The sequence below is a fragment of the Ovis aries genome, chromosome 11 (genome assembly GCF_016772045.2).
Source record: "Ovis aries strain OAR_USU_Benz2616 breed Rambouillet chromosome 11, ARS-UI_Ramb_v3.0, whole genome shotgun sequence".
Lineage (NCBI taxonomy): Eukaryota > Metazoa > Chordata > Mammalia > Artiodactyla > Bovidae > Ovis > Ovis aries.
In genome coordinates, this window is record NC_056064.1 from 47,002,107 (window position 1) to 47,017,656 (window position 15,550).

The window sequence follows — 15,550 nt, forward strand, 5'->3', positions numbered from 1 at the left end:
TGTTACTGTGGTGTATCAAATTGATTGATTTATTACACTGAAGAATCATTGCATCCCTGGGATAAATTCCACTGGATCATGATGTATGATGCTTTTAATGTATTGTTGGCTTCTGTTTGCTAGTCTTTTGTTAAGGAGCTTTGTGTCTATGTTCATCAGTGATATTTGCCTGTAATTTTCTTTTTTTGTGATATCTTTGGTTTTGGTACCAGGATGATGGTGGCCTTGTAGAATGAACTTGGGGAGTATTCTTGCCTCTGCAGTTTTTTGGAAGAGTTTCAGAAGGATAGGTATTAACTCTAAATGTTTGATAGAATTCCCCTGTGAAGCTATCTGGTACTGGATTTTTGTTTGCTGGAAGTTTTTAAATCATAGATTCAACTTCAGTACTTGTGATTGGCCTGTTTTTATTTTCCATTTCCTCCTGGTTCAGTTTTGGAAGGTTCTACCTTTCTAAGAATTTGTACATTTCTTCTAGGTTGTCCATTTTATGGCATATACTTGCTTGAAGTAGTCTCTTATGATCTTTTGTATCTCTGGTGTCAATTGTAACTTCTTTTTCTTTTCTAATTTTATGGATTTGAGTCCTCTCCCTTTGATTCTTGATGAGTCTGGATAAAGATTTATCAATTTTGTGTTTTCAAAGAATCAGCTTTTAGTTTCTTTGATCTTATCTATTGTTTTCTTCATCTCTTTCATTTACTTCTGCTTTGATCTTTACGATTTCTTTCTTTCTGCTAATTTTGGGTTTTGTTTGTCTTTCTATAGCTGCTTAGGTATAAAGCTAGACTGTTTGAGATTTTTCTTTTTTCCCAATATAAGGTTGTATTGCTATAAGCTTCCCTCTTAGAGCTGCTTTTGCTGTGTCCCAGAGGTTTTGGATTGTCATGTTTTTGTTGTCACTTGTCTCTAGGTATTTTTTTTAATTTCCTTTTTGTTATCTTCAGTGATCCATTGATCGTTTAGTAACATATTGTTTAGTCTCCATGAAAAGTGAAAGTGTTAGTCACTCAGTCATGTCCTACTCTTTGTGACCCCATGGACTATAGCCCACTAGGCTCCTCTGTCCATGGAATTCTCCAGGGGATCTTCCTGACCCAGGGATTGAACCCAGGTCTTCTACACTGTAGGCCGATTCTTTACCATATGAACCACCAGAGAAGCCTCCATGTTTTGTATTTTTTTCTTCCCCCCTGTGATTGATTTCTAATCTCATAGCATTGTGGTCAGAAAAGATGCTTGATATGATTTCAATTTTCTTTAACTTACTGAGGCTTGATTTGTGCCCCAAGACATGATCCTGGAGAATGTTTCACATGTACTTGAGAAGAAAAGTGTATTCTGCTGCTTTCAGATGGAATCTTTTATCAACATCAATTAAGTCTGTCTGGTCTAATCTGTCAACTAAGGCTTGTGTTTCCTTATTAATTTTCTGTCCAGATGATCTGTCCATTGGTGGAAGTAAGGTGTTAAAGTCTCCCACTATTATTGTGTTACTGTCCATTTCCCCTTTTAAGATGTTAGCATTTGGCTTAACCAAATGTTGCTTTGGTTAGCATTTGAGGTACTCCTTTATCGGGTGCATATATATTTGTAATTGTTATATCTTCTGCTTGGACTGATCCATTGATTATGCAGTGTCCTTCCTTGTCTCTTGTAACAGTCTTTGTTTTAGTCTATTTTGTCTGATATGAGGATTGCTATTCCAGCTTTCTTTCAGTTTCCATTTGCACGGAATACCTTTTTCTATTCCACTTTCAGTCTGTATGTGTCCCTAACCTGAATTGGGTCCCTTATAGACAGCATATATATGGGGTCTTATTTTTGTATTCATTCAGCCAATCTGCATTTTTTGGTTGGAAGCTTTAATCTATTTACATTTACTGATATATACGTTCCTGTTGACATTTTCTTCATTGCTTTGGGTTTGTTTTTGTAGGTCTTATTTCTTTCCTTCCTCTTTTGTTCTGTTCTCTTGTGGTTTAATGACCATCTTTACTGTTGTGTTTCAGCCGCTTTTCCTTTTGTGTGTGTATCTCTTGTAGTTTTTTGGTTTGCGTTTCCTATAAGGTTTTAATATAGCAATAACCAGGCTTCTCCGATGGCTCAGATCATAAAGGATCTGCCTGCAATGTGGGAGACCCAAGTTAAACCCTTGGGTCGAGAAGATCCCCTGGAGAAGGGAATGGCAACTCCAGTATTCTGGCCTGGAGAATCCCATGGAGCCTGGCAGGCTATAATTCATGGGGTTGAAAACAGTCAGACACAGCTGAGCAACTAACACTTTCTACACACACAAAGGTTAAGTTGCTGGTCTCAATTTCAAATGCAGTTTCCATTTCTGTACTTGCAGTCTTCTCCTCCCACCCCCCGCATCCCACCCCACCCCACCCCACCCCTCTAGATCATCACAGAGCAGTGAGCTGAGCTCCCTGTGCTATCCAGCAGCTTCCCACTGGCTAGCTACTTTACACATGGGAGTGTATAAATGTCATTGTTACTCTCTGTTCCTCCCACCTTCCCCTCCCACCCTGTGTTCACAAGTCCGTTCTCTATGACTGCGTCTCTATTCCTGCCCTGCTAATACGTTCATCTGTGTCATTTTTCTAGATTCTATATATGAAGCATTAATACACCATATGTTTTTCATTATCTGACTTTACTCTGTGTGACAGACACATCACTACAGATGAGCCAATTTTGTTTCTTTTTATGGCTGAGTAGTATTCCATTATATATATGTACCACATATTCATCCACCCACCATCCATCCATCCATCAACAGACATTTAGGTTGCTTCTATGTCCTGGCTATTGTCTGATTCTTTCCATGAATACAACTTTCTTTAAAATTAGTCCATAAAAATCAGAATATAAACCATGTAAATCAGAATGACCAGCTTGGATAAATGAGGTCTTTGTAGTATATTTGTAGTACTGAAAAGGCTGGTTCTACATTAGGGACAGCTGATCTTGACTCCACACCTAGAAGGAAGGGTTTATTATTACTTGCAGCAAGAAAGTGAACACTGGGGATGTTTCCCAAAGCAGTGTCTCTCCAAGTAGCAAATTGGGGAAAGTCTTAACTGTGGGTACATGCATATTTGTGAAGGGGCTTGAAAGGTAGGCAGAGTCCAAGTTTTAGTTGATTGAAGGGGACAGGCCGACCTTTAGTGCCAGGGAGGTGCTGACTGCTGCCTGAAGCATTGTTGATGACATTTCTTCACTCCTCGGTTAATGCGTATCTTCCTTTTTGTTTTGGTTCCTATTATTTTATTCCCCAGCTTCTATTCTTTTTCTTTCTGTCTTCCTGTATTAAATGGACTAAGCACCCACATGCCCATCCTCTTCTAGGGGCCTCTCACCTTGCACACAGCCCTGCCTTTCCTTTCCCAACCACCTCACTACCCCCTTCCCCCTACCTCCCAAAGCTGCTGCTGGTCCCCATCCTCTTTGAGGCTCGATTGCTCCGCTTTTCTCGGTGTCCATGAGATTATATAGCCATCACCCTCTTACTTGAACTTGTTTTGAGTAGGTTTCTGTTCTTGCAATCAAAGGTGTATCTTGAGCCCTTATCTCTTCCTTCTCTGTTGTAGTTACCCTGAGGAGTTGCTCAGCCTCCCTGGTGTCCTCCAGGGCATGAAAGACCACCGGGCCTGCATGCTTGGAAGCATCAGAATATTTAGAGATTGGCAGATGGTTGGTTGAATTTCTTACCTTTTGGGGGAACATTTCAGCACCTTGTAGACAAGGCTCTTCGGCTCCATTTAAGCACCTTGCTAAGACCATTAGATGAATGTTGTGCAAAACAAGGATCCACATGGAAACGGCCACTGAGGCCTGCCTAGGTGGTAGGCTTAGCTGGATAGAAAGTGGTCAGGGATTTCTTTATTTAAGAATGAAAAACACAAAATTGGGAAGGAAAGTGGACTTCATCTCCCTAAATGGAATGACAGTAGAACAGAAAACCCTTTTTCTATCTCCAGAAGGGAATTGTGGCAGGAGAATAGGAGCTTTACGGGGAATTACTGGTATTATCAAAGGCTTTTCAAAATAGACTTGAAATGAATAGCTGTGCCTCGTTTTATTACTGCCTTGTGAGTTTACATTTTGTTTTTGTATGGTGCTTTTCTCCCCCTTATGAGACGGTTGCTAGGGCTTGTGAGCAAATAACCTTTATTGTGTTGAATTTGGGACTGAACATAATTATCTCATAATTTGGGTTCAGAGTGCCATTTTTGACAGTTGTATTATGAGCTTTTAGAGGAAAATTGAGGCCACATGTGGTAAGCTGCTTCCTATTCAGTTGCCCTTCAAGTTATGGTGTCTCAGCTTTCCCTTCCCCCACTACTCTGCACCAGTGCAGCCTTGGGACCAGATGCTGCCAGAGGCAAACCATATGATCCAGTGTGGGTACCACCAAACTCCAGCACCATCTCTGAAAAGACCCTGGTCCCCTGTCAGTGCCTTTTCCCAGATGACTCTGTGGACATGCATCTCCAGGGATGCTCCTACCAGGAAAGCTGTGAGTCAACAGAAGTTTTGTAAATTGCATCAATGTTCCTAGCAACCTCCTTGACCACTTCAGAGATGCTTCATCTTCATTTCTGACTTGTCTGTCTTGTGGGCGGCACTTTTTCCCTAATCTGTCCTACAGCATTTCTATAAAGGAGGGTAGTGCACTGTGAACAAACTCTTAAATGTACCAGGAAAGCATATGGCTTACAGAAATCCTTAAATAACCATCTCTCTCTTTTTTTTTTTTTTTTTCTGTTCCTTCCTATTGCCTAGCAGAAATTTGAGTTCACCTAGAAGCAGGTCTCAAGAAAAGAGTTTAAGGGCAGGTGGTTTATTAGAGAAGTCACGCCAGGAAACACCAGTTGTTGTTGTTCATTCGCTCCGTTGGGTTCGATTCTTTGTTACTGCAGCATGCCAGGTTCTCCTGTCCTTCACTGTGTCCCAGAGTTTGCTCAGATTCATGTCCACTGAGTTGGTGATGCCATCCACCACCAGTAGGAGAGGGGGAGCTGATACAGGCAAGGGAAGGAAGTCAATACAAGGTGCATCTTGGAGCTGGTTACTACTTAGGCAAGGTAGTGGGCCTCGATCCTTCCAGGGATCTCTAGGAACCAGTGTAAAGACACACCTCAGATCTGTGCCACGTGAGGGTGAGGAACCTGGGGTTATTTATATCTGGGCTCCTTCAGTCACTGGTGGAGGGCTGCTTTTGGGAGAGAGAGTGGATGATATTTAATCATTTCCTAGCACTCTGCCTTCTACCCAGGCAGGGCTGTCGAAATCCAAGACAGCTCTTGGATGGTAAATGCTGGCAAATGGAAGCCAAGCCAAGTGTAAGTGGCTATGGGCAGGACACCAGCGCGTCTGCTACATTCAGCTTCTCCGTCATGCCTGGGAGTTACTACACCCACTCTTCATCGTTAAGTGTCTTCTAGCTGAATTCTCTGCAAATCAGAAAAAGGTTCTTAGAGACTTATTAGGAAAGTGAAGTTTTCCTTCAGAACATTTTCTTTATATAGAAACACTAGGAAATGGAACCAGTGGCCACAACCAAGGCTTAACATCAAAATGCTCCATCCATCACTTGCAGTGGATGGAGGATATAGAAGCAAGTATAGACAGCCTTTATAGTCTAGATTGTTTTTATTCCACCATCAGTGGATTTCCATGATTAGCAAAGACTTGCTTCTTAGATGCTTTTCTTAAAAAAAATTTTTTTTACTGGGGTATAGTTGCTTTACAATGTTGTATTAGTTCTGCTGTACAGCAAAATGAATCAGCTATATATATATCTCCACTCTTTTTTTTGGATTTCCTTCTCATTAAGGTCACCACAGAGCACTGAGTAGAGTTCTCTATGCTATATTCAGTTGTTGTTTAGTTGCTAAGTCATGTCCATCTCTTTTTGCAACCCCATGGACTGTGGCCCATCAGGCTTCTCTGTCCATGGGATTTCCCAGGTAAGAATACTAAAGTGGGTTGCCATTTCCTTCTCCAGGGGATCTTCTTGACCCAGGGATTGAGCCTGTGTCTTCTGCCTTGGCGGGCAGATTGCTTACTGCAGAGCCACCAGGGAAGCTGTGCTATACAGTAGGTTCTCATTAATTATCTATGTTATACAAAGTAATGTGTATATGTCCATCCCAATCTCCCAGGTCATCCCACCCCTTTCCCCTCCTTGGTATCCATATGTTTGTTTTCTATGTATCTTAGACGCGTTTTGAAAGTGTGTGCGTATCTCTGGGTACCTCATGAACCATGGTGTGGCAGGCAGACCATCTATAACTTGCCCAAGCAGGGGTCCAACAGAGGTCTGGGATGCTGTCCTTTTGTTTGTAAGTACCAGCTGCAAACACCGACAACTGAAAAGAGTGATTAAACCCAGGCATCCTAGTTTCTATATCTTGGAGGCCCTGGATCCTCACGTTCCCGGTGAGTCCTACTTTGGCTCTCTGGCAGCTGAACAAATCATGCGTTGGGTGGTTTCCTACTATTTTGAGGGTTGAAGAGTCTAAGTTCCTAACACAGCATCAGATGAGGATCTTGGTGCTGAGAATTAAGCTCATGGAGTCTCTATTGTACAGAGATACTACAAATGAGTGGAGCTGAACTTCCCTCAAGAGGCATACTGATGATGGACTGGCATTTGGCAAAATGGACTCCAGGTCAGTTCTGCATCAGATCTGCCTAAGTGGCAGCCTGTATCAGATCCAGGGACCATTTCTACTCTGACTCCTCATTCTAGTCCCTGATGTGTAATTTGTGAGGTTTCAGAGTTAGAAAAAAACTTTAAAGATCATCCAGCCAACCTGTCTATTTTGCTGATAAGGACACTGCATTCCAGCGTGGTTGAGTCACTAAATCCAAAGTCAAACAGGGAGTCAAGAGCTGGGCTGAAGGGAGAGAAAGCCAGTCTCTTCTCACTTCCCATGCAGTTAATAAAGCAGCAGAACTTCTCAGTAGATTCAGGCGAAGTAAACGTTTGGGGGCCACATTTATTTCTGGTATACCTGCTCAGGACAGTGCAAGGCTGTCTGGGAATCTGAAGACTGAGACTCTCATGGCTCTCTTCCCCTACTTCCACTCCCAATTCATTCTCCATCCTATTTTCACTTCTTTTGTTTATTTTTGGTGACAAAACCCAGGAACTATTTTCTCTCTCTTCTTATAACTCATGTCCTTCATTCCAACTCCCTAATTCCCTTCCTCCACCATTTCTCTGTTCCCACTCTACCAGGTTCTTTCTTTTCTCCACTACTATATTTCTCTTTCTCATATTTATCTATCACTTCTCTTAGCTGCCCTTTCCTAGGCTCCCTGGCTCTCCCCCTCTGCCATCTTGGATCCTGGAAGCATACTTGGTTATGGTGATAGGCAGCTTCTGTGATAGCCAATGATCCCCATCTGGTCTCCCTGCCCTCATGGAATCTCTTTCCCCTTGGTACAGGATGGACCTTGTATAAAATAACTCAATTCTAATGAAAAAAAAAAAAAAGACCAAAATGATGGGACATCATTTGTAAGCTTAGGTTTAAAGAGGCTGTGGCTTCCATCTTTGACTATGAGGAAGATGGCTGCCATGTTGTAAACTGTCCTGAGAGGCCCATGGAACAAGGAACTGAAATCTCCAGCTAACAGCCAGTGAGGATCTCAGGTTGGCTTACCATCACATGAGTGATCCTCCTCTTGTGGAGCCTGGAGACAACTGCAGCACCTCTGATACCTTGATGGTAGCCTGTGAGAGACCCCCAAGTCTGAGGTCCCCAGTTGAGATGCTCTTGGATTCCTGACCCACAGAAACTGTAACATAATAAATTTAAAAAAAAATTTTAAGTACTGTTGATTTACAATATTGAAATCTCTGCACCCCTTTGAGAGCCCGCCAGGCTCTTCTGTCTATGGGATTCTCCAAGCAAGAAAACTGAAGTGGGTTGCCATGCTCTCCTCCAGGGGATCTTCCCGATCCAGGGATAGAACCCATGTCTCTCAGGTCTCCCGTACTGGCAGGTGAGTACTTTACCACTAGCACCACTTGGGAAGCCCCTTTGGGTTATTACAAAATATTGAGTAGAGTTCCCTATGAGACACAGTAGGTCCTTGTTGATTATCTATTTTAATAATAGTGAAGTGTTTTTTTTCAGCTGCTAAGTCTGGGGGGCAGTTGGTTATGCCGCAAAACTAAAAAGGCACAGTTGTCCCTTACAGATCTCCCCACAGAAACATTTGTGCTCTCTGAGCAAATTGCTATGCTGGTTGGGCCTCAGTCTCCCCATCTGTGAGGCCTGGGGCTTAGAGTCTAGTGAGTGTCCCAGGTCTCCTGTCCATGAGGCTGTGTAGCCTGTGAAGTTGCAACAAGCCCTATCTATTCTACTGTTCAGCATAGGAAGCCTGGTTAAACCTGCACATCTTTGTACGTTAAGCTCCACATCTTTATATTTGCCTGAGATTTTTCATCCTATTATCTGAGGTCTGTTTCTAATTTCTGACAGAATCACAGTGGCCCATTGTGTGCCTCGCTCTGCCTGATACACCAGTTGCATTTTGGAGTCACAGCTATTGTCTTTTTCACCACTAATCTCATTTTGCAAAATCCCAATAGAACCTGTGAACAGAGAGAGTCACCCTGGTGCCCGATCCAGGCACTGCGTGGCCCCCAGACAGCGTTGGATGATAGACAGACAGACAGCCTGTCTGCCACCCGAGGCATCTTTTCTCGCTTAAAATCTTGCTCCCCAGATTGCAGACTCCCTTCCAATGCTAGCAAAGACTGGAACATATTAAATAAGAGCAGAGCTGAAATTGGATGAAATATCTCAGCCACTTAGATTCAGACCTCTCTTTCTGGGGAGCACGTGATAAGGGGCTGGATGCGTGAATAACATAGAAGAAGATGTCTTCCATACCTGTCTCATACCATTCAAGCCTTAAGTGATGGTAACATAGTCTTTCTTAAACACGGCCTATAACCCAGGATCCATCACTTATATATGGTGTCCATGGCAACCAGGCAATGGTATGGGATCCCTTCTCACTGGGGAATTCCTTTTATGGCTCATTTCCGAAACCAGCACGGCCAGTACACAAGTCTGCAGTTTCCCAGTTGCTTAGCAACCAGCTCCTATGCTCTAGTCACTAGGAATGGCAGACAGTTAAAAAACTGTTTGTCATCAGAATCATATGTTACATTCTCTCTACTTTGTCTCTTTAGAATCAAATAATTAGTGTGTGATAAGGATGCGGGAAAGGGCACCCACTCCCTGCGGTTAATGCTTCCACTGCTCCTGGCGGGCTGCTGCAGGCGGAGGGAGGGAGGAAAATGTTAGCATGCTTTCAGCTGGTAATTAAGCAGCGCAAGCCATCTGCACATTGAAAGCTCTACATTTTTCACATCTCGTGGGGGCATCGAGTAAGTACAGGGCCAGTAATCTGTGTACTGCGTTCCCTCCCCCAAAGCAAGAAAGCTAGGCTTCACCCACAGGTGTTCACTGGACCACCACTCCTTGGATGACATTCCTGGGAGGGGTGAGTTGGTTTGATGGGTATTTGGTAGAAAGGCAAGGAAGGAGTCCATGTGGTCCCCTTGAGTGACAGCCTTGGTTTTCAACCAGGGGTGATTTGCCCCCTTTCTCTTTCAGGTGACATTTGGCAAGGTCTGCAGACATCTTTGGTTGTCATAACTGGCGGGGGAGGGGGATGTTATTGCTAACTAGTGGGTAGAGACCAGGGATGTTGCTAACCATTCTGTGATGTTTAGGCAAAGGACAGTCCCCAACAACAAAGTAGTAGCCTACCCACAATGCCAGTGTGCCGAGGTTGAGAAGCCTCAACATTTAGAGAAATCAGAAGATCTATCTGCCTTGTTAAAAACCAACACGATAGCCGACTAGACAAGACAACTTGTCAAAATGTTGACAAGGCAAAGATGAGACTGATGAAAATCCATTCAATAGACAATTCCTGGGACATCTCTGGTGGTTCAGTGGTTAAGACTTCACCTTCCAATGCAGGGGGCAAGGGTTCGATCCCTGGTCGGGGAGCTAAGACCTCACATGCCTCACAGCCACAAAACCACAACATGAAACAGAAGCAATATTGTAACAAATTCCATAAAGACTTTTGAAAAATAGACAATTCCAACTGGAATTTCTGTATGCACGGAACTCCTCTGCCCCTACCAGCACGCACTTGGCGCATGTAGAGCCAAGTCCCCCTGGAGTTTGTGGCAATGGAGGAACCTCTGAGGTTGCCTCCCTTCGGGAAAGAGAGAAGGGACACAGCTTTGGCATTAGACAGATTGGGTTTCACATAACGAGTCCCTTGACTGCACTGGGGCCTTTGAGTAAAAGACCTAAGAAGACTGTCTTCTCAACTCCAAAATGAGTTTTGTGAGAACTACATGTCAGAACATGGGAAACACCTGACCCCTATCCAGCTCTGTTTCCCTTTGTGTCTCAGCCCCAGGACCCCAATTGTTCTTTCTTGTACTTTGAACTTTTGAGGAATATGAACAAATGTGCTGATCTTATAATGACCAAGGTCATTTAGCAGTGAGTCAAGGACAAAAGCATCATTTGGAGGATTTTGTGTGTGTGCACGCGTGTGCCTGCTCAGTCATGTCCAAGTCTGTGACCCCATGGGCTGTAGCCCACCAGGCTCCTCTGTCCATGGGGGTTTTCCAGGCAAGAATACAGGAGTGGGTGGGCTACATTTCCCTCTCCAAGGGATTGTCCCAACTCAACACAGGATCAAACCTGTGTCTCTTGCTTTGGCAGGCAGATTCTTCACCACTGCACCACCTGGGAAGTCCAATGTTACCATTAAGAGTGTTACATTGTCTCCATTTTACTGGTTCTGTGACCCTGAAGAGTTATTTAACCTATCTGAGCAATTTCTTGTCTATGAAATGGGAATAGTTATTACCTCTTGTGTTATTGTAAAGATTAAAGATCATGTATAAAGTGCCTAGCCTGATATCCAATCAAAGGTAGGCACTTGATAATATAACAATAGACATATCATGCAGGCACCTTACCTTATTTTTTTAAAGTAAGATTGGCATGTGTAATTCTAACCCAAGATCTTTTCTACTGATGCTGAGAATTAAGCTAATGCTGTGTGCTAGGAAAACACAACTGGCCTCTCTATTTCATCTATGACAATCAGATTTCACTCAGTCATATATGGTAGTTCCAGTGGGCACAATATTATGTAAGCAGTTTGGAGGCTACTTCTATTTTCAGTCTGTGCTACCTCTTTGTGGGGGGTAATGAATGCCATACATTTAGTAACCATTTTTTTTACTTGCTTGAAATCTTGAGACTATCTCAGGACAATTCCTAGTTCTAATAAGTGTATTTTGGTCTGTGTTCCTATTACCTGCACCTTTAGTAATTTTCTAGACTGTAGCACATCCCCTGTACCCTCCACCCTGTTCTGAAACAGAAGCCTGTCCAGTCCCTGGGCCACTTGAAATGCCTCGTCACCTTTCTCAAAATGCATCAACCTGAGCTACACATTTCTTACAAAGGTAATATTTTCTATGTTTTTGTTCCTTATTCTTCCTAATAATTTCACAAAACACATAGGCCTCTGTGGGCCCAGAGTCTTTGCTGCACACTCTTGCAATGAATCCCAAGTCCTTTTTTTGGGTCACAACAGCTGGTTCGTAGTGGCAGTGCCATCTTCTATAGTTTGTACTCTCCCTCCCTGTCATGCCCTTATTCTCAGCAAAGTTTGTCTGCTAAGATTTTGCCCACTCAGCCAGCCTCATTTAATCTCACCCCTGTTGGTTTCTTGTTCAACACCCAATAGAGACAGTCTCAAGTCTCTAAACACTTAGAAATTCCACTGCTTATTCCAGATGGTTGAGTGATCCCACCTAATTTTGCCCAATCGACTCTGGGCAAGAGAGAGAGAGAGAGTACAGCTCTCACCTGTCACTGCTAAGATTTTTCTCTTCCATGGGGGGATAATCAAATGATAAATTTAGAGGTTGCTTGCTCATCTTTTCCAAGCAGAATGAGAATCTCACCGGGAAGCTGCAACAACCAGAAATGGCAGAAGGATATTCCTCAGACATGCATGAGCCCAGCTCCCCAGAATGCAGTAAACAGGAGCTTCATTTCTGAACAAGTGACAGAAGCCAGATCCACAGTCACCCTATGGCTGTGAGTGGGGAAAGCTTTATCAGGGGATGAAGGCAAGGCTTTATCAGGGGATGAATCTGAGTTCCAGGAATGAGAGTCATACAACTGAACCGAGCTGAAGACAGAGGCTTAAAACAGTAAAGCACAGGCGTTAGAGAGAGAGGGGGAAGGGGTTGATGGCTTCTTTGGGGGCAAAGACTCTTCTCTGTATTCCTGTAACACTAGTACAGGCTCCTGGAAGATCAGTCAGTTGATCAGTTAGCAGGTAATGTTGACCTATGTACTCTGAGGGCATCATTCTTTGCATAAAGTTCCAGCAGAATGCTAACCTCATGAGGTGCCCAAGAAAAACATTCTACAATCACTAAGTCTGGGATTTTTGCAAACTGCAAGTGCCTCTTGGAAATCTACAGTGTATAAAAGCATTTTAGAAGCTCAAACTTCTATGTTATAGAAATCTGTGTGTTTTATCCAATGTTTCTCCAGCAGTTGACAACAGGATTCTTTTGTTACATGAAAATGATGAGCATCCTGTGCACATATTGTGAGAGACATTGTTCTAGAGAATTCCCAACCTGGTGTTCTCAGGCCCTTCACAACCCGGGCCCACCCTTGTTTCCCAACTTTACCTTCCTTTATTTTCCTACATTCCAACCACATTGAACTCTTTCCCCTTGTGCCCGCCCCTGTTTCACATTTCCTTCTTTACTGTTACAATAAGTGATTCATCATCTACCCCCCAAAAGGAAAAAATGCTGAGCCTTTCTCACTTCAGCACAACCCCCGCACCATTTCTAGTTATCCTTTAAGGATCACCTCAAAAGAGACACTCTGCCCCAGCCTCCCTGTTTCTATAAATGATCCATTTTCTCCTCTGATCCTTTGTGTTACTGTATCTGTTACTTTTAAAGCACTCAGTATTTTTTTTTTATTTGTTTGGCCATTTATGCCTTTCTTATTAGAAGACAATCCATGATGGATTCATTTTTATATTCCTAGCCAAGAATACAGCTCACTTGTAGGACTGCTCAAGGGAACAGAAAGTAAGAAGCTATGATCAACAACAACAAATGATGTCCAAGGCAGAAGTAAGTTTCTCAATGCTCAGGCTAGAGATGGCAGCTCCTCTGGCTCACCTGTTGTCAACTCATACTCACCTTTGTGAACAGACTCATCTATTATCATGTGATGCCCCTGGGGCCTCGATTGCCTCCCCCCCAACCACCATCACCAGAATGCTTTTCAACACAGTGCTCTGGAGAGTCCTAAACAACAGGTCAGGGTTGGCATGACAGAGAAATCTAATCGTCATCACGGATTTGGACTTTTCCATGAAGTGAAAGTTAGAATTTAGCAGGCTGAACATTGGAGGTGTTAATAATTTGGATCAAGGACTGTCCATAACAGAAAAGAGCAATTAGCGAAACTATTCATTATACTTTCATGTTCATGTCTAGTCTCAAGGCTAATTATTTGTATAATTAACATGTTACCAAATGCAAATAATTGATGAGCCTGATCTCTTAGAATGGAACACGAGTCTTGTGAAATGTAAATAGCTGTGAATTACTAACAGTTTCCTTTACGAAGCCTAATAGGGCAACGCCTGTAAAATTAAACCATTTTAGTGTAATCCCATGTACGCTAACAGACTGACAAAGTAAAACAATATGTGTGCTTAAAGGCACTGAAAAAGCACAGGTTTTTAAATTCTCACTCTACTGCTTTCTAGCTGTGACCTTGGGCAAGTTACTTAATCTCCATTTACTCATGTTATTTATAAATCTCAGTTTCCGCATTTATGAAATGGGTGTAACAGTGGCCCCTAGTTCACAGGATTGTTGAGAATTAAATGAGGGTTGACTCATTTGTAAAGAGTGCACAATAAATGTGAGCCATTGTTTTCATTATTATACTTGGTGTTGCCTGGATTTTATACAGAAAGAAATATTAGAGGGATACATGTATATGTGTAGCTGAGTCCCTTCACTGTTCACTTGAAACTATCACATCATTGTTAATTGGCTATATCGCACTACAAAAAGTTCAAAACAAAAAAAATTCAAGGGAAAGGGAATGTATACAGATGTCCCTGCTACAACACCATCTGTGTGTTCCTGTAAAGTTCCTATGGTCTACAGCATAGCCCATTGAAAAGAACTGGACTGCCTGGGATAAAAAAATAATAATAATAAGGTTGGGACAACCACTCAAAAAACCGATACAATTTTGTAACCCAAGCACTAACAAAAACAGTGTCAGTACTAACAAAATATTAGCCCCACTAACCCTTAGCTTGAACACTGCACACTTCATTCCTTGAACTCAGGGACTACTGGTGCTTCTTTTGAGATAAAAGTCCTGGAGAACATTCATTTCTAAGAGGGATCAGTTTAATCAAAATTAAACATGTGATTTAAGGAGTAGTGTTGTAGTTGAAAGGGAAATGTCTTCACAGATTCATCATCAGTACCCTGAACTTCTCTAGAAAGCACAGCATGATGATAACAGGGATTCTTAAAGTCACTGAATCAGTTACTTTCTGCAGCTAAAAAAAATTCACCTTTTCTTAGAGGTAGTTACTATAAGAAAGAGTCCCTCCATGTCTCTGGTTGCTTCAAAATCTTAACATGCTAAGAAAAATAATTGCATAGGAAACAACATGACTTCCGTGTTATATCAATTCCCTATTTACCTATGGCAGGTAAGGTAATTCACATGTAAAACACATGTTGTAGCAATACAGTTTGTATTGCCTGTCTCCTACCAGTTGCTGTGACAGGAGCTAAAAAAAATCATATGATCTAATCTGCACATTAATCTAAGGTGGTAGGTATCCTTGTCTCTGATAAGGCTCAGGGACATTAACTTGCCTGAGATCACAAATTCTTAAGTAGCAAAACCAGAACTCCTCTTTGGAATCAAACTGATTCCCAAACTCACATTCTTTATGACATTATACCCTTAAGAGTGGATGGAATAGGAAAGCAGACAGATACCCCTGGCTGTGGTGACGACTAAAAGCCTGATTCCTAACCACAAGTCACTAACATTGCATCTCATTCAATTCTCATAACACCCCGCCTACTTAGCTATTCTTATCACCACTTTATAGATAAGAAAACTGAAGCTCAGAGGAGTTACAATTGGCTGATAGCCAAGCCCAGATTCAAAATTAGCCCTACCCAGTTCCTAAACTGGGGTGTTTATCCCTATGTCCTATTTATGTCTTTATGTTTAAAGACAGCATTCCTAAGTATCTTAGTGTGCCTGCCTGCTAGTTTTTTAAAAGCTGAGTTATACATCCCCATTCTCCCATTCTCTCAGTCAGTGAATTTCACTGTGCATCATGCGCACACACATACAACTGGAAATTCTCACAGGTG

At 42.5% G+C, this 15,550-nt stretch overlaps 2 long non-coding RNA genes across 3 annotated transcripts in view; one reads left to right on the forward strand and one right to left on the reverse strand.

The window, feature by feature from the left end:
- LOC121820635 (uncharacterized) overlaps nt 1-14,075 on the forward strand; it is a 129,048-nt gene extending 114,973 nt beyond the window's left edge. The window contains exons 10-16 of the long non-coding RNA XR_009595609.1: nt 3,597-3,699; nt 4,367-4,525; nt 6,017-6,108; nt 6,232-6,683; nt 7,895-8,025; nt 11,407-11,545; nt 12,036-14,075. This is a non-coding gene — a long non-coding RNA (uncharacterized LOC121820635). The remainder of the gene's footprint in view (nt 1-3,596; nt 3,700-4,366; nt 4,526-6,016; nt 6,109-6,231; nt 6,684-7,894; nt 8,026-11,406; nt 11,546-12,035) is intronic.
- The window catches only part of LOC121820637 (uncharacterized), a 65,406-nt gene continuing 53,781 nt past the window's right edge, over nt 3,926-15,550 (reverse strand). The window contains exons 2-3 of one of the 2 annotated variants that reach the window (XR_006061252.2): nt 7,683-7,818; nt 3,926-5,462 (exon numbers count right to left, since the gene is read on the reverse strand). This is a non-coding gene — a long non-coding RNA (uncharacterized LOC121820637). The remainder of the gene's footprint in view (nt 5,463-7,682; nt 7,819-15,550) is intronic. The other variant, XR_009595611.1, reaches the window with a different exon arrangement.